At 39.8% G+C, this 24,428-nt stretch overlaps 1 protein-coding gene across 4 annotated transcripts in view; it reads right to left on the bottom strand.

The window, feature by feature from the left end:
* Nup93 (nucleoporin 93) overlaps positions 1-24,428 on the bottom strand; it is a 98,380-nt gene that overhangs the window by 38,046 nt on the left and 35,906 nt on the right. The window contains exon 1 of one of the 4 annotated variants that reach the window (XM_048792157.1): positions 11,886-12,259. The exons of 2 other annotated variants lie outside the window; for them this stretch is intronic. The gene's annotated coding sequence lies outside the window, so the exon portion shown is untranslated. Of the gene's footprint in view, positions 1-10,244; positions 10,270-11,885; positions 12,260-24,428 lie in introns of those variants that run through there. One more of the 4 variants, XM_048792159.1, reaches the window with a different exon arrangement.

Raw genomic sequence — 24,428 nt, forward strand, 5'->3', positions numbered from 1 at the left:
GTGCCCTTCAACAGATGAACAGATAAAGAAAATGTGGTATACACACAATGGAATATTACTCAGTCATAAAGAAGAATAGAATTATGGCATTTGCTGGTAAATACACAGAACCAAAGACTATCATGCTAAGTGAAATAAACCAATCCCCAAAACCAAATGTTGCATGTTCTCTCTGATATTTGAGTGCTGACTCACAATAGGCCAGGGGGTGGGGGTGGGGTTCCCCCACTGGATTGGACAGGGTGGAGTGGGAGTAAGGACAGAATGAATTCGACATAACTTTCCTATGTTCATATATGAATACATGACCAATGTAACTCCACATCATATATGGAAGAAGTCAACCACAAGAAAGGGAAGTTATACTCTACATATATAAGTCAAAATACCTTCTACTGTCATGTATAACTAAAAAGAAAAAAGAAAAAAAATTTTAATTTAAAAATACATTTGATAATTTTCTTGTATTTGAAATTAATTAACTCAGGTAATTCATTTTTGATTCATTTTTTATTAAAATTAATTAATTTTAACAACTGTTAATGCTTTTGTATATTTCGTTCAAACAGTCCTAGATATAAGAGTGCTGGTTTTCTTAAAAAGCGGGGGAGGACAAAATAGGGAATATATTTTAAATAAAATATTACTAATCTTCATAGATTTCCCCATATTTTAGTCCATGATTCCCCTGACCTGCTATCTTACCTCATATTGGGCAGTGAATAAGGACAGACAGGACAGACAGCAACCAGCACCCAGAAACAGTTCTCTCCTGATGACTCCTCCAGTGCAGTCAGTCTGAGGCACAACTCCAAGACTGCTCCAGTCATTACACTGATAACTGGTGTGGGAGGAGGGCAAGGAGAGGCACTGGTCATAAGGGCCTCAATAAACCAGAGCACAGGAAGCGCGGAACCCATGCGGTCCATTCAGAAGGTGGGCAGCTAATCACCATGGGGTGGCTTCTGGCTCTCACAGGGGGGTGGGGGGGACATGAAATGACAAAGATTTTGATGGGTCTTGTTTACAGCATTCATATGTCAAGTAATAGAGCTTCACTATGAATTTCCTTTTGTGAAGGTTCTTCAATGGCAAAAGCAAAAAGCTTTAGTGCCACAGTCTATAAACCAAACCATGCCGACTATGATCACCAACTGATGTGGCCAAAGGGCAGGTTGGACTGCTCTGCTGCGCCTTTTCCTGGCTGAGGGGATAGGAAGCTGACTGTCTAAACAAGTCACCTTCTGGTAGAGGTGTCTGTGTATGGAGGGGGTGGACCATCGCACCCCTCTCTCTGGCTGGTGGGGAGCGGGCAGCGCCTGGGGTAAGCCGGATACTTTGCCGCCCTGCCCTTCTCTGCTCTTCCAAGTCAAATGACCAGCACATTACACTCTTTTAACTACACTTGCATCCAAGGCTCTCTCACATACTATAAAACACAAATGCAAAGCAACAGACATCTATTTAAAAGCCAAATAATATTCTGCAATGACATTATTTTGCTTTTAAAATTTATGATTCTATAAGAAACATAACTCCCAAATTTCTAGAAATGAAATTTCAAGTAGTGTTAAGAAAGAAAAAGAATAATAAAAGACATTATGGCTTTGGAGATAGATTACTCATCTTTAAAATACTTACTATAAAATTATATTTTTAAAATACAAGTGAGCACTTGTCAAATTCTAGACATTACCGACATATGAAGAAATGCCATTAACCATCATGTACCTCAAAATCTGGGCTTTCTTTATAGCATAAACCGAGCTCCCAAAATACAGTTGTCCCCCAGTATCCATGAGACTGGTTCCAGGACACCCTTCTACACACACACACACACACACACACACACACGATGCTAACACTCACAAATGCTCAAGTGTGCCTAATCTTGAGCATATTTGAGCATAGTATTTGCATATAACCTCTGTGTATTTTAAATTATCACTATATTACTTATACCACATAAATTGTTGTTAAGTTGTATTATTTATGGAATAATGGCAAGAAAATAAAGTCTATGCGTATTAAGTACAAAGGCATTTTTTTCTCAATATTTTTGTTCAACATTTGGTTGAATCCAAAAATGCAGAAACCACCAATATGGAGGGCCAACTGTATATAGATTCTGAATTGTTATTTTCATCCTTTCTAAAGTGAAATGCTAAACCAGGTTACACGTTATATTTTGTTTTTTAAAATGATACTTTAGTGGCCTTTTGAAAACAATGTTCAAAATAACACAGGGTAATGCTGGCATGTGTGTGCCACCTAGTGGTGGTTAGTTTCTTTTAAAGAACAAACACCTTGAGGAAAAATAACAGCCAATAGCAACTTCTAGACTAAAAAGTTAGGCAGAAACCTAACTGTTTGGCCCAGTCCCTGAGGATCTCCTCCTTGACTCCCCTTTGTCTATGCATTTCATTTCTTTCCAGGTCTTCCTGGAGGCCCATCTCATGTCTTTACCCTGGAGATTTTACAGATTATGTGAAAACTGGTTCTCTGGAGAGGCTGGGGGGGGTGCAAGATGAACTGGCTCCCTGACATTGGAGGCCTCCTGGGCACAGAGAAGACCCCATAGCTCACCTCCCGCTCTGAGATACCAGAATCTAACTGTGACTCTCAGAGCTCCCCATCTCTTGTTTCCCCTCATTTTGCCAACAAACATTGTTTAATTGCTTATAGTCTGCATTATAAATGATAAGGCTGAGGCCTGAAGAATAATAATTCATAATGAGGCAGTACAGGCTAAGTACACTAATCTGAAATGCTTGAGATTTCCAATGTTTTATTCGGACTTTGGAATATTTGCATGAACATGGTAAGACATGTTGGGGATGGGAACCAAGTCAAAACACAAAACTCACTTATGTTTCACATACACTTATACATACAGTCTGACAATAATTTTACACAATATTTTTAGTGGGCCTGTGTTTTGACTACAGCCTGTCACATGAAGTCAGGTATATAATTTTCCACTTGTGGCATCATGTCGGTGCTCAAAAAGTTTCCAATTTTGTAAGAGTTCTGATTTCAGACTTTTGGATTAGGGATGCTCAACCTGTACTGAGAATAGCTGGCACATATATGGTGATGACTCTGTGCCAGGCAGTAAGTGGTACTCACTTGTGCATCTGGTTGTGGCCCTCCCTAAACCTGATGCTATACTGTCTCTCAAAACTCCCCAAGTAGATCATACTTTAAAACATCTTCAATATAAGTTTAAAAGTTGAGCATCTGTGTGGTTTGTAGAGCTCCTATCAACTCTAAAATGCTGTTGCGGTTCTACATTAAGATGACCCAGTTCATAAGCAACAAAGCTCAGTCTCAGAAACCAAATTTGCTCACTCCTTGTTTACCCCCTTCCACTCCACCACTCTCTCACCAGAGCAAATTAAGATGGGATAAACAGGTACTGTATGCCTGCATATTCATTCCTTTTTTCTCCCTACATCACACGGGGGAGAGATGGGAACAAATGTCAAGGTTCTGGCATTCCTTTAGAAGAGAGGTTTTCAAAATATGGATCAGAACCCAAAACTGGGTCATAAAATCAAATAGCATTTTTCTAAGGAAATAAAAATGCAACATAGATATGTAGTATGGGTAAGTACTGTTTTGTGAAACTTTTGCTTCAATTACATGCCTTCGTTGGTGTGTATATATATACACATGAAGTTGGTCATACTGTAAAATACATTTCTTACTAGAGGTCATAGTTCAAAAAGACTGAAATCACTGCTCTAGATGTCAATTCGATAGCATTCCAGAATATTATTACTGCTATTGTTGTGGAACAATAAATATCATACATCTGTTCAGCCAGGTAGTCCACCTTTGACAGATAGTGTACACTGGCCAAGAACAACCCAAAATGTAACCTCAAGGTAGGCTGATTCTCTTACCATATCTCAAGGACCTGGCAACCAAAGTGACTCCTAAATGGTTCAGGCCCAGGAAGATAGGCATGACACCGCCTTATTTTTAATTAACGTGCAGGCTCAGAACACAAGTAGCAGCTAAATCCTACTGCAGAAAAAGGGAGTAGGCAAAGGAGTGTTTATTTTTGCCAAATGGACAAATTCTCTTATTTTATTTGCTTTCCCAAAGCGAAAACTATAAGAAATAAAGGTCTCTGTGAAAAAATTTCAGTATTCATTTTAGTTAGGAAAAGATGCCCCCCCAAAACAATAACAATTTACATTGATTCTTTCAGTTCTTTGCCTCCAGTCTATAACAAATAAGTGATTTGCTGGACAGTTTTAAAAATAGTGAAGAACATATAAATTTCCTGGCTGTCAAAAAATAAATAAAAAAAATAGAGTCTGAGTTGGTTCCACAAAGCAGTAGCCATATTTTACTTGGCCCTCAAAACACAAAAGCCTATTCCACTTCTCCCCTCTTCCAGACCAACCACCCTGTCAGCAGGGTGGACATCGTCCAGAAGGTACTGACACCGCACAAAAATAAACAGCAGGTGCCACGAGACCTCTGTGCCATCTCTCATTTAATACATACAATATACGCTAATTAATAGGAACTCTGTAACTAGCATTCCAAATCAAAATGATATGAACACAAAATGAGCAGTGGCATTAGAAAGATCACCATGGCTGAAAAAACTGCTAAGACAAAAGCAACAGCAAAGCAGAAAGAAAGAAAAATAAGCAAAGCTGAAACAACAGAGTAACCAGTGACTAGTTTGCTCCAAGATGAAGCCAGAATTACAATAAACACGTCAAGCACGCAGCAGAACTCTGATTAGCGCAATGGAGAGGGTCTGAATTCTACAAAGACGGAAGTGGGAATGGTACCCACTATTTTGCTTCTGCTTACTCAAAGTAAAATATCTTCTTCCTTAACTTTTCCCAACCCTTCTTTCCAATTTCCGAATAAATGATCTCTTCAAAAACTTTCTCTTGCGTGAATTTTTTGCAAAGGTAAAATTCCTACTTCTGGAGAAAATGAGAAACAAGGGAGTAAAATACTCTTCAGATGAGCACAACACAAGTCCTGCTGCCCTGGAGCCACCAGGCTTGTGAGATGGTGTGGGCGCTTTTCATTAGCTCTGCATCTTGGTGCCAACACTGAGAACACCTGGAGAAAGTCTTCCAGCAGAGATGTTCATTACTGGTGTAAATAAATAAACAAATAAACAAACAAACTTTCAAATCTGGGGAACTTCAGTAAGATTTTACAGCACATTTGATTATTTTATCAGACCATTTTTATTTCAATAAAAATAAGAATACACAAACTATCAGCTTACAAGGCCCAGGAGAGGCTGAATCTCTTTCTGCTCAGAATACTGACTCAGGAGTAAAATCCAGGCTTTTTGCTTAACTCAAATGTTCAGATTAGTCCCAGTACTTGTTTTCTACAAAAAATTTTAAGTTTAACTCATTTTTTCACAGACTGTAGCTTCAAAAACTACCCCTAATGAAGGACGGGAATATAGCTTAGTGGTACCTAATTAGCATGCACGAAGCCCTGGGTTCAATACCTAGTGCTGCAAACACACAAACCAAAACGACAACAAAACCCGAAGAAAGCAGTGCTAAGTGGAAGAGCCAACATCCACCAATTGTATTTTTAAAGCTTTTGCACGTGTATGGAAAGCCTCATTCAGCAGGTGGCAGCAGACACTGCAAGAGTGGCTGTGCGGTTCCACCATTTGGAGGCTCAGCAGATCCATAGGCGCTGCAGGCAGCTCCAGAGCCACAGGTGGCCAACCCTGACAATATCACTTGGCACTGTGTGGGCATGAGGCCATCTGTCACTATCAGGAAGGCAGGTCCCATTTTACACATGGTTCCCGCAACTGGGCTAAAAAAAGGGTCACACAATTATGTGATAGATTTGAGTCCATTAGGGCAAAACAAATTACTTGCCCCATAATTCAAACTGGTTTTGAGGATGGTCCACAAATTCTCACAGATTTGAAAGAACTTGTCTTGCCCAGGAGATCTTAATCTCAAGAACACACAGCACTGGGCGATGCCTCCTTTCAGACAGACTGTACTCTTTCAGGGCTGTATAAACCACTTTTCTTTGCAGGTCACAAGAGGACTGGGGAGAGGAATGTGACTTGCTCAGTGCTGCTATCTCACCACTTCCAGAAAAACAGGCCACTCTGGTGAGAGGGCCCATGATGCTGCAGGACGTGCCAAGCTGGGTGGCAGGGCTTCTCTCCGCTCCCTGCGGGGAGAGGGGAGCAGGAGCACTGGGTGTCAGGGGAGAAGGCAGCCAGCCAACTGCTCTCAGACTGCTGAGGTAGCCCGAGGGAGAAAGCAAGGACAACTAAGCATTTTATCTCCTTCCTCCAATGACCCCCCCAGAGCCTGGCACACCTGTTAGGGCTAAACTCTGGAAGAAAGGGAGGGATTCTGAAGAGCGAACTTCTCTCAAGCTTTTGCAAATGGAATGAATATTAAGAGTGCACCAAATTATGTCTAGCTTCAAAGAGCAGCAGCAGAGCCCTTTCCTAACCCAAAGATATGAACAGACCTAAAAAATATGACTCCCACAGTCATTCTAGGTGAGGGAAAGATAAGAAAGATTCACTAAGGAATGCCAAAAGCCTTCCAATATGTCCATCTTAGAGATGGATTAATCCACATCCAAGGAACTTTGGGCACAAAAAACTGCATTGCAGTATAGAATGAGAATGCATTAACAGTGGCCTTTAAAAAAAAATAAAAGCCTGGGAAAGGATGGCAGAGGGCGAGTGTCAGAGCTGGTCAGTGGGAGCCAGCAGCTTTCGCCAGGCTGGTTTCTGCAGCACCGGGATTAAGCCTAGAGTTCTACTTAGCAAGCACAAGGAGCGCTGTTAGGACAATATTTGGGAGCCACATCTCATATTAATTCCCTGCTGGTACACGGTGTCAGTCATTTACGCTGCAGTCGAAATCCCAGCTCCTCCTGCTATGCAGCAGTGCTTATGCTGATGGGATTGGAGGCCAATCGCAGGCTGTTGTCACTGTAAAGGGAGCTTCGGTTTTCCTGCAGTTTCTCCTCACTCAGAAACTCTCTTTTCAAAAATTTATTTGTTTGGAGACTACTAAAACAAAAAAGGTCTTTCCTTTTATAACTTCACATTGTCTTACAGGGAATGGGTCAAGGCACAGTACTTTAATTTCACACTATCTCTAAACCCTTAATTAAGTTTGGAGACATTTTGACTTTACCTTGTCAGAGCTGGGAATACTGCAGAATGCACCACTCACCACTGTCACCATAGGTACAGAAAACATGAGACATTGCTTAGCTGAAGTGGCAAACACAGGCAACAGAAGGAGGCAGGCAAGACAATACAAACTGCTAGAAACTGAGGAGGAGCAGAATCCTTTCACTCAGTCCATTCTTATGCAGGAGAAGGAGGACCCTGCACTGTGGGCCCCTCACACCTTCAGTTATAGGCCTGACCTGCTGGGGGACACTTTGAGAATGCCTAGCTTCATCCCAGCTCTTGATGAGCACCTACCTCACCTTTCAAGCCAAGCCAAAACAACAGACCTAAAAGCTTGTCTTGCAGGACAGATCTTATTTTTAAATGTTGTTTGTAAATGATAAATTTATAAAAGCATATCATCTTCAAAACAAGCCCACAAAGACTTCAAAGCACAGCTTAGTGTCATTTCTGGCACAGCTGAAAAGAAACACTTTTGTGAGTTAGGTTGCTAAGGCAAAGACAGACTTTCCTGAAAGCTCAACCCATCAGTCACCAGCAAGCCCACAAAGAGAAAGAAATGGAGTCAGAGACAGCAGCACAGTGCAGCACAGATTAGGAGTCAGGTGGTCTGGATTTAGGGCAAAATCAACAGCTTTTTGGTGTGTGACCTTGAAAAAGTTATTTAACTAGAGTGAATCTTGCTTTACTCAACTGTAAGATGAGCTGCTTTTGCTACATAAACTCTTTAAGACCATCTCCAGAAACACTCCCTAAGAGATGGGAGTAGACAAGAAATTAGCATCGTCATTACCAGTATGGCTACAGTTTACTTGCAAAATAACTCACAACTTAAATCACAAAAGAAATATAATAAACTTTGCTTTTGAAGGCAGAGACATATATATTTTGTAATAGGCAAAACCCATAAAGAGCCAGAATGAAAACCAGAGACAAATGACAGATTTTCATAGGAATGCTTAGTTTCACCTTGCCATAAAGGAGAAGTATACTGTTCTTCAGTTTCAAAAATCCATCCTATATTGGAAGGAGTTAAATTCCTATACTAAAAAAGATGACAACACAAAGCAAGGAATTTCAGAAGCGTTAATACAATTTCTTAAAAGCGACATTCAAAGCCATCTAGATATAAGTGCTAATTGAATCTTCACTTCAAGAAAATATCAAAACTTAGATATCTTCTAACAATAAAAAGTAACTGTAAATTGGCAAAGCAGTACTACTAGAGGCGTCTTCAAACTTGACTGAAGGAAAATAACTCCTGTGGTCCACCTCTTCTCACAGAGCTCCTGGTGCCGCCATTTTACTCCTTGCTCACTGCCATCTTAGTGCCACAGAATGACTCTTAGCGGGCTGGCTGGCATGCTTGCTCATCTACATTATGGTGCTGCCAGAACAGTCAAAGGGTGATAAGAATGTATTGTTTGTCCCCAAAAGAACCAGCCCCTGATTTTTTTACACCAGCAGGCTAAAATTTGAAGAAAAAACTGAAGAACTTCAGATTGAAGAGATTCAGGAATCCTCTGCAAGTATCAGAGAAGAGCCTCTCCCAGCAGCCAAACTTAAGTGGACCACAGTGGAGGCAAAGAACGAGGAAGCAACTGGGTCTCTGCTACCTCCCCAGGTACGCAGTGCACAGCTTTTTACAAAACCAGCAACAGAAAATAAGACCAGACTCTTCAACCAAGTATTGCTTTAAAAAATTTCCAAGGAAGCCTTTGAAGAAACCCTCATGTCATCCAAACATTTTATGCAAGCAAATCTGCAGTTAAAATGGAGTTCTAATTTGCTGCCCTAAAATTCTTTTATTTCAAGGTGCAAGTCTTTTATAAAAATCTAGAGGGAAAGAATCTATTTGCTTTCTACCATGTTATTTATAATTATTATGTTAAATGTAGTCCACACACACATACATACAAGACTAAAAAAATTACATTGAGATCTAGCCCTTATGCTGCAAGCTAATATTAGGACCACAGATTTACGGAATCTTTGTAGGATTCTAACCAGGGCTTACAACTAATGAATCTTTGTATGATGTGAAGAAAACTGTTTCTAGTTTCAAACATCTAGTAATTAGAGAAAAGACCATTCAGTGACTAGAATGAACAGCAGCTAACACAACAAGACCCACAACAGTTGGCTTGATAAATTTGATATCAAGTTAAAAGGATTCTCAGATATCCAGTTCTGTAAGAATTCAACTCCTGAAACAGCTACTTAAGCATTCTGAGCAAATTCTTCATGGTACAGTTTACTATAAAATACACTTACTATAAATTCTTCTGGGTTTAAAAGATAAAAAATTCTTCAGCTTTTAAAAGATAAACATACAAATCAAAGTTAAAATCTACTTGTTCCCTCTTAGGAACAGCATAAAGGAACAAAGAAATAAGCCAGGTCAAATCCAATTAATTTTAAGAATCAAGTGTTAGAAGCTTACAATTACAAACAAGAGTTTTATATGAGTAGCTTTGAAGTCACAACTATTAATTAAACAGAAGGCACTAGAAATTATCCCCATGAGAGTGACAGTCTCAATCTATTGATCTTTGAGGATAAAATCTTGTTTTGTCAAAATATTTTTTTTCTCTTATGTATTTGGAACAGCTATTACAGGTCATTAATATGGAAGCACTTTCTTAATAACAACAACAAAAGCACTAAAATCCAGCAAGTCTTTTCAGGAATGGAAAAGAGACTCTTTTAAAAAGACAGTGAAAAGAAGCCTAAACTCCTATATTTATCATATTCAGATTTCTTTTTTCTCCCAAGTATCATTTCCATCTCAGACTAGTAATAAACTCAGACTTCTCAACAACCTAATTAATGAATAATTAATTAAAATCATTTGCTAAAATCACTTATGAAACCCATATTTCAAGAATACATAGCATACCTGCTTTTTAACACATACCTTAAAAAAAAAAAATACACCCAAGAATCTCTGTGTTGTATCTTTCCTATTTGCAGCATTTCTTTAAAACTCTATTTTGCTCATTCAACCAAAGACAAATTTTCGACCTTTCACCACTATATAAGAAATACTTACTGTAGACAAAAGGATTCCATTTTCTTTCTGGGAATGTTCTCCACCCTCCTAAAGTACTCTTCTACACAGTGTACAAATTCATTTTCTGAGTTTTACAGTAACAAAGCTCCTGTGCCAAAGAACCTAATGTAAATGAAATGGCCCTGCAGTAGCCTTCAGAATCCAGTTCACCTCGACCATGATACAGCTAATTGTTAAAAATGGTGGCTGAGACATTTTCCATACATTAAATTAAGGAGCTCTGATGAAGGCGCTGGCATCCACCCACTTCAGACAAAGGAAAATAATTTGCAACTGTACCAAGGCACGGATAATTGAGTCATCTCCCATACAGGGTCAGTGTTAGAGGTTTCCTCCATCTTTACAAAATGCAAACCACAGCTTATTGTCTCATCTCAGAAATCAATTCCTTGCAGTGCTGCACTGGGTCAGAGTTTTACAGGAATCTTAGTCATGGGTAAATCCAGACTTCCAGTGCTGAGGGGAGCCAAATTCTCACAGTTTGCCCCTTTCCCTGAGCAGCTCTCCTCCATAACCCAGACTTGACAGCTCAAGCCTTCCTATTGTTAAGAGTAAAGAAAAGTCCTATACCTCTGAAGGGAACTAAAACCCTCAACTAGGTAAGCAATTTCAAAGTCTGAGCTTCAGAAAGAGATCCAGACCCTACAGGTCAGGTCCCACAATACTAACACATTTCTTGGGATGAAAAATTGCATGCATCGTCATTTTTGTTACTGTTTTTAAGTAAAGACAATAAACAAGCTGCTTTTTAATGTTGGATTTAAGGCACTTTAACTTTGAAATTAATCTAGGTATTAAAAGTATCACAGGCAACATTATAATCCTATTACTCTCCAGATAATGTTTACATGATTTAGGAAGTTTAATTTCACTTTCACAAATCACAAAAATATGAACTATATTTAAAAGACACATACTCTTTTGAGGTTAAATTTGAGAAATAAAAAGTAACTATATTAATCTAAATTACCAATAAATAATAAATAAGGAGTCCGTATCAGGTGTTACTATTTCATTCTTCTCACTAAAGCTTTATGCTAAAATATTTCCAGCAAGATTATTCCAAATATCTCTGTGGGCAATTTTTCCTAATTACTAAATATAAATGACTGGATTCATTGGTAAGGTATCCTATACACACACACACACACACACACACACAAAACCCCCCCACACACACACACATGCACACACTCACCTAAAATTTTAAAGAAGGATCTGCTTTTAGCAAAGAAATTCCATTTCCATATTTCATATCATACAAGAATTCTGCACTTCACATGTTTCTTCTAAAAATTCTAAAGAAAGTCCACAATACTTGCTACTTAAAGATGAAGTAGACAAAAAAATTCTAAATAATTAACTATTTAAATCTTTAGGCAACTACCCCTCTGCCCCACCCAATAAATTTTTTAAAGAAAGACATTAGAATGGCAAGACACAAATCTGAACAATTCTCAGAAGAATCAAGTACTTTTCTATCAAATGAATTAACTGCTTCCAGATTCATCTGAAATTTTTAAACCAACAAGAACCTTGTCTTTCAGAGGTACTGCAACATGCTGTCACTGCATTTACCAGGGTGCATCCGTCTTAATTTCTTATAAACAGCAAGCCTACCTGCAGCTGTTCAATTTAAGGAGTTGCAGACCGGCTGATGCTGCTGGTCACTGCAGCTCTTCCATACCTTCTGCGTGGGATGAGCTCTGAAAAGCACTGCTCAAGTTTTTCCCACCCCAATTGAGGGTTAGGGGTGAATTGAGGGTTAGGGGTGAAAGGTGGGAGAGGAAGAGGAAGAGAGGAAAGAAAAGAGAGAAGAAAAAGGCAAAGCACGACCCCTCTGCAAGTGCTGATGACTGAAGCACTAGAGTCCAATTAGACAATGAGATCGCAGGGCTCCCTGAAAAAGGGTGCGCTGCAGCCCCCAGAGCAGAGCTCTGTCACCCAAGGTGCTCCACGCAAATCCAGGGAAGTGAGCTATCAGTTTGAAGGCACAAACTGATGGGAGTAACAGTTTATAGGTTACAGAAGGGTATTTTATTGTTAACGGACTGTACCAAGTTAAGATTTAAGAGGGGGAGAGACAACATGTAGGCAAGCCATGCTATGATACTCCCCCCACACCCAAGCCACTGCAATTACTCTGATGTGAATTTTTGATGATTTCCGACATCTTGCATGGTTAATAATCGCTTCAGCTGTCATGTTTGGTTAATGTGGAAAATGCATTTGCTGCATTGTGATGCAGTGCTGTGACCACAGATTGTAACACCAGTTGTGAAGCTGGTCCCTTAACTGAGCAGCAGGAATTTGCACATGCCACAATGCTAAAATAAATGGTAGTTAAAAGATTTTATACAGCAGCAGACAGATTCTGCCATTTTAATATACAGAATGTGTACATCCAACATACAGAAGCATCTCGGATCACTGCGCCCTTGTCAGCCGCACTGCCCTTCAACCAGAACAGTACATTCACCATCTTAAATGTTTGGCCTCTTACTAGTTAAAAGATTTTGATACTATTTAAATAACTATTCAGATTAATTATAGCTTTGAACAGAACAGAGGTTATTTGCATTTCAGGAATATACAGCCAATGAAACTGTCAGTGACACAGGAAAATGCAGACCTTTTATTAACATATGCTCAGCTCAACTGTCACTTCTTTGTACAACATTTAGGGGGAAATATATGATGTGTAAGTAATGAATATTCCCCTCTACCACTATAATTTTTAAAAGTGCTCCTCAGAAAGGGATTTTTTTCTCCATGGTTTAATGTATAACCTGAAAATTAAAGATTACATTAAAATACTAACCTGTTTTTCATTGCGATGAAAGGAAATTCAATACAGCAAGCAACTGGCAATTACAGGAAAGCTTGTATAAAAAAGCAAAGATGGAACCGCACTAAGATCCCAGTACCAGATGATTAAAGTCAGGCCAGTCAGGTAGTGAGGCCATCATTATGATGCAGATAGCAAAAGAAAAATCAAGAGAAAGCCTATTCCCTCTCTTCACAAGCAAAACCCACAAAGACTAAGACTGTAATCTGTTGGTTGCAAATCTAACACCTATACTGCAGAAACTGAAAGATGTGTGATACTGGCTAGATTTCATATTTTTATATAAATATTAACTTGGCTATTTAATACCTACAGTTTAGCTACTTAAGGCTGCTTCATCTATATCATCATTTTTGTCTTTTAAGAAGCAGAACCAACTCACAGACTTTGTTGCTTTGAAATAAAAAAATATAATTGGCTTATTTTTTTACATTAGAACTTTTGCCAATTAAATGCCCAGAGTTGAGATGTTTCCAACATTTCTGCCTTATAAAAATAAACAAACAAACAAAAATCTCAAGTAAACTAAAAAGAACACAGGGACACACTGTTGTTTGAGCAGTGAATAACAATGAAAGAACTTATGTTACTAACATAAAAATCAACTCATGATTTCCTTTGTTTTATTCATTGTGATAGCACCAAATGCATAATTTGGAGGTGCATGTGTTAACAAGCACTGTAAAACTGAAGAGCTTTCTAGTTTTGTTTCTTGCCCTAACTTAAAATTAACTGCACCAACAGTGCTATTCGGTGCCATAGCAGATGTCACAGTAGTTGTCGCTAACATTCAACAATTTAAGCTTTTTTTTGTTCCAGACCCAATACAAGGTACCACTAACAGCTCAGAAACTGCACAAGGAGGAAGGGAGGGAACGGGTGTTGGGGGTAGCTTTGAAATTAACCAGGCTCAGCTTATGCTCCAATTACTGAACAAAAGACAATCCTGGGGGACCTCTTTCTGAACCAGTGCAAGAAGCAAACTCTTTTGTTTCTGATCAAATAAATACTGTATTGGAACATGGTGGATATGCGGCAATAAGGAGTCTCTGCCTGGGGATTGAAGGGGCAAGAAAAAAGAACCCAAAGACCCAAGTGTGGTTAAAGCAAACCACTTCGCTGATGTAAATCTGTTCCTGTGAGAGACATCTGAGGTTCGCTATAGGGGAGTGAGAAAACCCTCTTTTTTTATTTACTAAAGAAAAAAAAAAGGCAAAAAACACACCTCACTGAGTCTGTTAAGACTTTTCTTCCTCTTCAGTAAACTGGCAACAAATAAAGAGGATATTTCATTATGCTGGAATAAATTCTAAACTAGCTCAGATGCTTTCTTCCTCCGGTAACCTAAGGAAACCAGGCAAGAGGCTGGGCTTGAGGGCTTGAGTTGCAGAATATTCTGGCTGCAAAGGACCTCAGAGCAGAAGGGACTGAAAAGTGGTGACTAACCTGCCTTCAGACCTGATGCCTAAATGTGGAGGCCATAAAAACACTGGGAAGATGCCACCTAATCAAGGAGATGCTCCTCTAACTTGTTTTGTTACCAAATGACCATGAAGTGCTCCACTATTAGGTAGTTCATTATTTAATTTTGTGTTTGACCTTACACAACCCTAAGCACCAAAAACTAAAGCAAAGAGAAAAGGGTAGAAGATTCCTGGGCCCAATATATTAACATAAGGGATAATACAAATGCAGAGATATAGACTAGAAAAGGGAAGTGCAATGCCATTTTATGGTTCAAATAGAATTATAATAATCACTGGGTAAAATATATTCAAGCAAACAAATATAAAGCTATACATATGCAGGACTTCAGTCAGAAATCAAACTTCTACAAATCTGTGGTGGGCACCGTTCTCCAGGTTCACTGGGTTGCTGGGAAGATCAAGTAATACTACTGGCGGGTAAGTGCTTACAATGATAGAGCATAACAGGCCATGTGACGTGGGACAATGACTCCCCACCTTTGCCTCCCTGGCTTTGTGGGGCACAGCTGGAACCAGTTACCTTCCCAGCCCACCACCCCAACCTCCTCTTGGCTCCCCTCTTCTCACTAAGACCTTGTCCTTTTGTCCCATGCCATATATTTCCCATTCCATATATTCATCTCACTGCCATGACTCTTACCTCTAGGCCAATGGCTCTAGAAAATTCTGTCAGAGCTATTTTCTGGTAAGACAATGATGATTCTTGCCCTGTCTCTAAGTGCTTTGGGGGCATTTCCACTTTGATGTTTTGCCAAAACACCAAAAGTTAAAATGAGATCTCAACTCTTAATCTAGTCACTCTTCCCAATTTCTCAGCCTGGACCAAAAGTACCAATTCTTCTTGCTTCAAACCTCATATGTTCTTTCTGAACACCCTTCTTAAGCCATCAAACACCAAGTGTAGTAGATGTTTTATTCTAAACGTCTCTCACATGTCTCTTCCTCTACTCTCTCAGCCACCACCATGGTCCTGGCTGCATGATTACAACTGCCTCTGAACAACAGGTCAGCAGGAATCTTTCCACTGACCAAGCCGACTCCCATAGGCATCCCCATGCTCTCCCTCCTTTCTTTGTGACCCTTACCTGCTCCCACATTTTCGACAGCACCTGCCACCTACACTGGGTTGTGTGGCAGTCATTCCATCTATGTCTGTCCCCACCTCCTTGACAGGTTTACTACTTAGCACAGACCTTCTGAGCTCACTTCCCTGGCCTCAGGAGGTCACTGCTTTCACATCCTCCTCTTTCACTATCTGCAAGCTAAACTCACTTTGTCTTTCAATTGATTCATCATCACCCTTTGGCTCCTTTGAACTCCCCTGAGACTTAGAACCTGCACCACTCCCTCTCAGTTTTGCCTTTTACTTTACACTTTCTTGGGCATTTTGATCCTGACATAGGAAAGTTAACCTTGGCTTTCTCATTTGAAGAATGAGAGCTTCTAGAAAGCAGAATTTATATTTATTCTAATTATCTTCAGTACATACCCTTAATGGGCACTCAACAAAACCACTTCACTGATTTTTATTAGTGTTCTCTAGGCCAGACCCAGGCAGATGCAGACAACTGCTTAAAGGGAAGTTAAATATTACTTTTTGTTTATTGTTTGTTCTTTCAAAAAATCTCTTCAGCTTCCTGAAATAATTCCAGCCTTAGGTGGTAAGACAGATGCTGAGATGGTTCTTGGTCAACACGCAGAAGCGTCAAACTCTTCTTGTGACTAAGCATCATTACCAACAGTATTTACTTCCCAAAGTCGGCTTCCAGAGGGCCTGGCCCTGGCCCAAAGTCAGCGCTGTGGTATTCACAGCTCATCTGTCCTTACAAATCAGCTGAGAGTGAAAAAGGAATCTGCTAACTTATAGCAGACATTTCATCTTGTATGTTGTTTTAAGCAATTTAGGCAGTCAATAAAAACAAAACAAAACAAACAAACAAACAAAAAACAAAAGACAGTTTCTTTATGTCTTTACTTTGCACTAAAACAAATTAAAGTTCACTCTCTCTTGCTCATACTCAAGCTAGATTGCCCAGGGGTCAAAAAATAACGGGGAAAAGGAAGCCCTCCCTTCTTGGAGAAGCTGAAGAGTTCCTCCCGCCCCAGAGCTCTCTGCCTCTGCTAGACCATCAAGCAAAAAACGGTAGGAGGGTTTATAAGCAGGTTGGATACTTAATGCACCTGGGTGAAAGGAATTTTAAAAGTAAGATTCCCACATTAAAATGTTTTACAGAAGAATTTCCCCAGTAAAGCAGTTACTAATGGGCCTAAAATGGGAGGGGGAAGCAGGCATCACAAATATTCCTCCAGCGCAATTCGCTGCAGTTGTAAGCAGCCTCCCAGGTTTCAGAAACTCAGAACAGCTCTTTTCCTGTCAGCCAGCCAGCCAGCCTGTCTGTCTGCCTGCCTGCCTGCCTGCCTGCCTGTCTGTCTGTCTGTCTCTCTCTCTCTCTCTCTCACGGGATCTACCAGTCCTAAGTATTCAGACAGAAGGAACAAATGAGATTCAGAGAAAAACTGGCAGAATATACAAAGACATTCTACTGCAATAAAAAAATAAATGAAGGGCTGGGGTCGTGGCTCAGTGGTAGAGCGCTTGCCTAGCATGTGTGAGGCCCTGGGTTCGATCCTCAGCACCTCATAAAAAAATAATAATAATAATAAATAAAGTTCTAAAAAATGTTTTAAAAAAATAAATAAATGAAATAATAAAGTATATGAAGACTCATCAAATTCATAACCATAAAATTTCAAAGGGAATTTCATTTCCCTTGTGGCATAAATTAAGAAAATAAGGTGTACCTATTTATCTTATGTTCCTTCAACACTTCTTTAAACATATACTTTATAAATGGATTTCATTAAATGTCAGACAAATGTTAAAAAAAAAAAAAAAAAAGAAAAGAAAATAAGGTGTAGAGAAACTCAGAATCTGGCCAAGGTCATGAAGTGACCTAGCCCAGATCTGGCTTTAGCCTAGACCTTGGCTCTCCTGCTTTCTCACAGAATTCTTCGCACAGCATGATGTGACACTGCATGGGAAGAGCTGCCTGAGTGCAGGCCTGGGCCGGGTCTCCGTCTTGTGGAACTTTAAGTTACTACATGGGGGTGATGGTGGTTGCAAAAGAATAGCTTCTAGCTTGGGAGTCCTTGTTACCCATGTACTTTACACGACAGATGTATCTCTTGCCAGGTTGATTGTAAACAGAATTCTTTTAGACAATTTGTATTTTAAATCCAATAGGGAAGTTGTTACATGAAGAAATACTAAAGCTAAAAACATTGTCCCTAGATTTCTTTTATAAATCCAAATACTCATGAGATTGGATTTGCTTATCAAAGCAGCTTACTACAGAGAAGGTAGCTCTGTTGGAAGACAGTGCCTGCCTAGCATACATGAGGCCTTGGGTTAATTCTCAGTACCACTGAAAACAAAAGCAAAATCAAAACAATAAAAAGAAGAGTCCACTTTATTATTACTATTATTTTAGAGAAGAACACTAAAATCTTAATTTTCAAATAAATTTTTTCTACACATATTTCTTATTCTGCTACAGCTGGAAAACACTGATGAGGCCAGATACTGGTTAAAAATAAATAAGTAAATAAATAACTCCCCAATAAAATAACAGGGTTACTAAACTACCCAGTCCTCAACAATTTATAATTTTTATTTCGCTTTGGGGTCAGAATTTCATATTCACTAACATACAAACTATAAGATCCTAAATTTTTTTCTGTAAAGGAAACTTGCAGACATCCTTTTACTTTCTCATTAATCCATACGGTAAAATTAAATATGGCATTCTCAAAGCTATAAGTGAAATTTGGCACCAAAATATGATAAAACTATATTCAGGGGTATGTCTTAAGAAAAAAGGAACTATAAAAGATACTAAGCAGAGTAAAAATTTACATGGGTATAACAAAATGAGTTTGAAACAGAAAACAGTGATGCCCTACGGGATACTCATCCTACATGAAGGTGGCAGAGGGGAGAGGAGCTCCTCGCTTTTCATGCACCACATCAGGCAGGACAGCCACAGCAGAGGAGGACACAGCTTTGTCTAGGCCCCAGGAATTTACACAGTCCCATAAAACATGGTGTCAGGTTTTTATCCCTGTGCTATGCCCTTCTCTAAAACAGGGACAGAGATCTGCAATTCTAAAACATTTTTTTAAAATCAGGATGATTTTATAATCTGCCTTCCCTGCACTGTTCTCTCCACCAGGCTTTCTGCTGGGACACATGGAAATGTGTCTAAAATGGCTTCTAAAACAATGGTATCGTTTTATTAACATGTTTCTTAACAGTAAGTCCTACAGCAAAACGTTTCCAATTCTACTACTTTTCCATCTCACGTCCTCAGTCAATACTGGGACATTTCAAATAACCAAATTCCCTCAAAAGGCCTAAAGCACTAAAAATGTAACAAGGGCGGAGTCTATATTCTATCCACACTGGGAACTTAACAAAACACATACAGGAAAACTGCTCAACAAAGTGATCAGCCTATTAAGTTGTTGAAGATTGTTATTCAGAAGGTTTAGAAAATGTCTACACAACTACACACTATCAAAAAGCCTTTTCAGATTATAGTACTTCTTGGCAAATTTCCATTTAGAATTTAATCCAGTGAAGTATTTTGTAAAGCTACCTATGTCTTATTGGAACTTAATATGGTAAAATGCCCCATAAAGGTACCTATATATGATTTCTAAAATCAAAAGACAATTAAGTCTTATGGAAAGTATATTGAATCTGGAGCCAGAAAAACTGGATTCTAACTATACATAAGTCATTTGCCTCATCTGCAAAATGGGAAAATACCCCAACTATCTAAAGAATGCCACATGGATCTTCAACTGCCTATACAAAGCAAAGAGAAGGCATTTCAAATGATTTTTAAAACACAGGCTGCACATTTTAATACATTTTTCAAATATGCAGACTGATTTAGACATTTCCAAGGAAATATTTTATTCTGCCTTCTACTTTCTCTCATGGCATCTGTTGTTACTAGCAACTAAAGAAAAGTAAAATCTAATGTCATTAACAGTAAACCCAAGACCTACAGCCTTCATTTAATTGCGGGGCGGGGGAGGTGGACAGAGAAAAGCAAATGCAAAGTTAAACAGAATGAGGATGAGAAGCCAAGGAGGAAGGCAGAGGAAATCAGGCTGACAAATAAAAACAAGAAGTCCATCTTCCTCTTCTCCTGGCTCCTACTGATGGCAGACAGAGTGTGTAATCTGCTGAAAGACCAGATTTAAGGCCTCCTTTTGGCATAGTCCATCCATGAATTATTAACGTTCGCAGAAGCAAAAGCACATCCGCTCACAGCAATCAGAGAGGATAATGATGATTAACCAAGGTGGGATTATTAATCCCCCACATCCCTTTCCTATGTGTCTCCCTATTTTCATTCTCCTCTGGGTCTGACTGCTTTTGGGGCAGTATATTTTGAGCTACAACCTTAACATCAAATTCGATACCTCCATAGTAAAAAACTATAATTGACAAATTATAAATCATTTAAGAAGAAATATATACATATATTCTAAACATACATATTATTGACCACTATGATTCTGATGAAGCAAAGAAAAATAATGGTGGTTACAAATTCTTTCTGGACTCAAAATATTTGAAGATGAACTGCTTTGCAGGCTGGTAAAAAAATCCAGGGTTAATCACAGGTTGACTGAGCTGAAATTCATCTGAGTCATCCGGAAAAGTAGGGTCTTCCTAGACTTCAGTGTTACAGTGACCCTGTGGGTCTCACACTGGAGCACCTGTTAAAACAGATTCCAGGCCCCACCCCCAGGGACAACGTCAATTTGCACTGGGCCTCAGAGTTCCCAGGGGCTGATGATGCTGCCTGTGTAAGCAGCACGCTACCACCACCAACTAACTAACCAAAAGCTTGCTTCTAGTTGCCAAAGGTGTGCAGGGCATGAGAGGAATTCAGAAAGAAATTAAAACCAACCTAAGGGAGAAGGAAGGTTAACTCAAAAGATAGAGATGAGACCTGTGACTCTGTTTCCCTCCTCGCCCCAATGACAGGCCAAGATGCCTCAAGGGCTCTGCAATAGGAAGATGGACAGTTAACAAATGGCCTATGTGAACATGAGATTGAGAGGCAGATTAATTTACAACTTCTTCCCAAAACATGAGAAACAAAACTGAAGTCGTCTTTTTCCTTGGCCATTTTCTTCCCTACTCTCCCCTCTACTTAGGATTTGGCTTTAATTGTCATCTATCCTCAAAAAATGAATAAACCCTAACAGTCTCACTCCAACCTCAGTTGACCATGTAACATAACAGAACACTCTTCTAGACCCTCAATACCTAGCTGAGTAAGACTCCAAAAACCAAAAGTAGAAAATTAGCAGAGGCCTTAGGCAAGGGCCACAAACAAAGAAATGCATTTTGAAGTACCTATTAAAAGAGTAAAACATGAGCAAATAGCTAGATGGATAAATAAAATCTGTTTTGGGGGCATTTGCAAATGCACAAAATGCAAACAGGCACTGCAGCAGAGAAACAAGAAAGAGGCCCACCTGTGGAGGGCACAAGGCCAGGCTTCCACAGGCCCAGGGACACAGAGCCACCTCACACCCAGATACGCTGAGCGCATGGGCAGGACAGCCTTGGCGGTGCACAGTGCCTGGCTCCAACATCCATCGAGCAGCTAATCCTTTCACTATTAGTACTTGATCAGGGGGGAAAAGGAAGAAAATCCTACTGAACAATATTCTCCACTTCCTTCTATCCCTAGTAGCTCTAAGGATCTGGTACCCACTCCTCTTAGTAATGATAGCTCCTGATGATACTTAAAAGGCTGAGGCAAGGGGGGAAAGTGGCAAAGAAAGAGAATAATGCAAAGGAAAGGAAGAAGGAAAGGAAGAAGCAAGAAAAGACAGACAAATGGAATGAAAGGATGAAGGAGGGACAGAAAAGGAAGGGGAGAGGGAGGGAGAAAAAAGCAGGGGAGGAGAGATCAGGGGTAAAATAGAGAGGAAAAAAAAAAGTGGGGGGCAAACAAACAAACAAAAACCTTTCCCCCAATCTGCTCTAACCCTGACGCTGTAGTCCACCTACAGTTCCAAATACGGCACCTGTGCCAGGTTGCCACCACGCATTTCTCTTGGCAGCAATGACCTACTCAGACAGCTCAAGGCCAGCAACAGGCTCCAGTGTTAGGAAGTTCAAACCTCCTGAGCCCCTTCACAGGAAGGAGAGCAACACCTGGTCACTTTCTGTTCCAAAGTATAACCTAGGATGGGAACATGAGGTTTGGCCCCACTCAATAGAATCCACAGGCTCTTCTAAGTAGCATTTTCATCCTTAGAACTGATATAGTTTTTCACCTAGGAACTTCAAAAAAATAGGGAAGAAAATGTCCAAGAGGAAACAGGGACAGAACTTTAAAAAATGCAACCAGCAGTGAAAGAATTGGCTTAGCATCTCTGCAGAAAAGAATAGTATAGAAGTTACCCAACCCATTCCAATACTTGACGCCTTCCTCAGAAGGTATGATAACAAGAACACATAGCAACGAATAAAAAAACCATCTGGTTTCAAGTTCCACCTTTGATAATAACTAATCTCTTTATCTTGATCTCAATTTCTTCTCCTTCTAAACAAAGACGATGCCAACACCCTTTGGACCCATCTTAACTCTGCAGTGACGAACATGTCAATGATGGGCAAAGCCCACTGAAAAGTTCTATGCAAATGGCAACATTATCATGATGCACTCCTCAGAGGTCACACAAAATTCCTGGCCTGTTACTTCCCCCCTAAATCTTCCAAATTAGGACAATGTCACAAATCTTCTCACTAACCAGCCTTCGAAATGATTTGAAGGGGATAATGAAATGATGTACCAGTTGTGAAATCTACACGTCTCAAATCACATTTCACTCAATAAATAGGAAGCTTTTTCATTACAGAATAAAGGAAATAAAGGAAAAGACTGCACATAATTTTATAGGAATTGATCACCTCTAAGCTGTGAGGGTTATTTTTACAGTCTATCTCTAATACACACTTCATGTGCTAATGTTAAAAGATACCTATTTTCCTTGTCATTTCAAACAGAAGATGTCTCAAGTATCTGGTCAAAAAAGCTCAACATTTTTAAAACACTGGCTGTTCCAAGAACTTCACAGAGCAGTCTAACAGTCAAAAAAAAGTGTGTCATGGAGCCATTTTCTAAGTTTTCTGAATTAAGCATGTCTTGCTTTTGTAATTAGGTGGGGAAAGTGAGTTTTCATCTGGTTCTCATTTATACTCTCAAAATCCCAGATGTGCCAGGCACAGTGGTGCACACCTGTAATCCCAACAGCTCAGGAGGCTGAGGCAGAAGGATCACTAATTCAAAGCCAGCCTCAGCAATGGCGAGGAACTAAGCAACCCAGTGAGATCCTGTCTCTAAACAAAATACAAAATAGGGCTGGGAATGTGGCTCAGCAGTCGAGTGCCCCTGAATTCAATCCCCAGTACCCCCCCCAAAAAAATTAAAATATCCCAGCTTTCCTTGTCATCTCACTCCCTCAGCCTTAACTCCAAGGTGAAGGCACACCCTCTAGTTTCAGTCAAGAGTGCCCAGCCTGTGAAAGAAGGCAGAAGTTCTTTACAACCAATGATCACTTCTGAACCGCTGCCTAGCTTCCTCCACAGAGCAGGACACTGCACAGCCCTGCAGCTGGATTCTAATTTCAATTCCATGCCAGGAGGGCAGTACCAGGTGAATGCTGAGGTCACTTATGCAGGGTGCATAAGGGTGACCTATCTTGCACACTCAATGCCACCCCTTTTCAGTTCTCTGCCTAGTCTTCTCTTCATCAGTCTGTTTCGTTAGTTCACATTTATTTACAAGGGCAGTTAGTCCAGGGAGGAAGAATTTGCATAAGTCAGGAGTTCATGTTCTGTGGAATGTCAACTCTTCATTTCATGCTGTCTCCTAGCAATGAATAATTTTGCTATAGATATATTCCTATATTCTGGAGTATACATAAAGTTGAGAGCTTTGTCTGTGTCTTTAAAAACCAAATAAACATAATATCCTCAGACAGCCAAATCATATTACACAATACAAGATTTCAACATTCCGGCACACTGCCAGAGCTTAATGGCCAGTTAGACACTAAGTAAGGAAATGGGTCTGCATTAAACCTACAAATAAGACAACAATCAATAGTTCAGTATTACAGTAACAATTTGATGTGCCCTTTAAATTGCTTCTAGCATCATCCTTCTAACCCAAGCTCAGCTTCAGAAACAAAACAAAGAAGGTCAAGCAAGAAGTTGAACACAACCCATTTTCAAAAGCACAATGCTGCTCCAAGATTTCACAGAAATCCTTTACAGTGTACCTGTAGGGCAGCAAACCTGAGAAATAATAGGCTGGGCTTAAAACAGTAAATTAAACTGACAGCTCAGCAAGCAGAAAACTGTGGCAAAAAAGCAAGCACCTGGAGATAACCAGATGAAGCAGGCTTGGCTTCCTGTGAAACTGGCCTCCCCTCAAAACCCAGCAGGAGTTGTACTGAGGATTAGAAAGTATGCTCCAGTTTTTCTCTCAATAAACGTTAATTCACCGAGTTCATGTAAATAAAACCAATGCCCACCAAATCCGTCTGAAAGATGGTTCCTCTTTCTCTGGCACTGAGGGCTCTCTATTCTTTATTTTGCTCTAAATATGCAATCAGTTACACTTCTATTTTATACTTCAAGCCTGGCATACTTAGCTTCTGAAGGTCTTGGGTTCCCTTTCTGGGAAATGGGATTAACAGTAAGTATCCATCTCAGAGAGCTGC

This window comes from Marmota marmota, unplaced genomic scaffold, assembly GCF_001458135.2.
Source record: "Marmota marmota marmota unplaced genomic scaffold, marMar, whole genome shotgun sequence".
NCBI classification, from domain to species: Eukaryota; Metazoa; Chordata; class Mammalia; order Rodentia; family Sciuridae; genus Marmota; species Marmota marmota.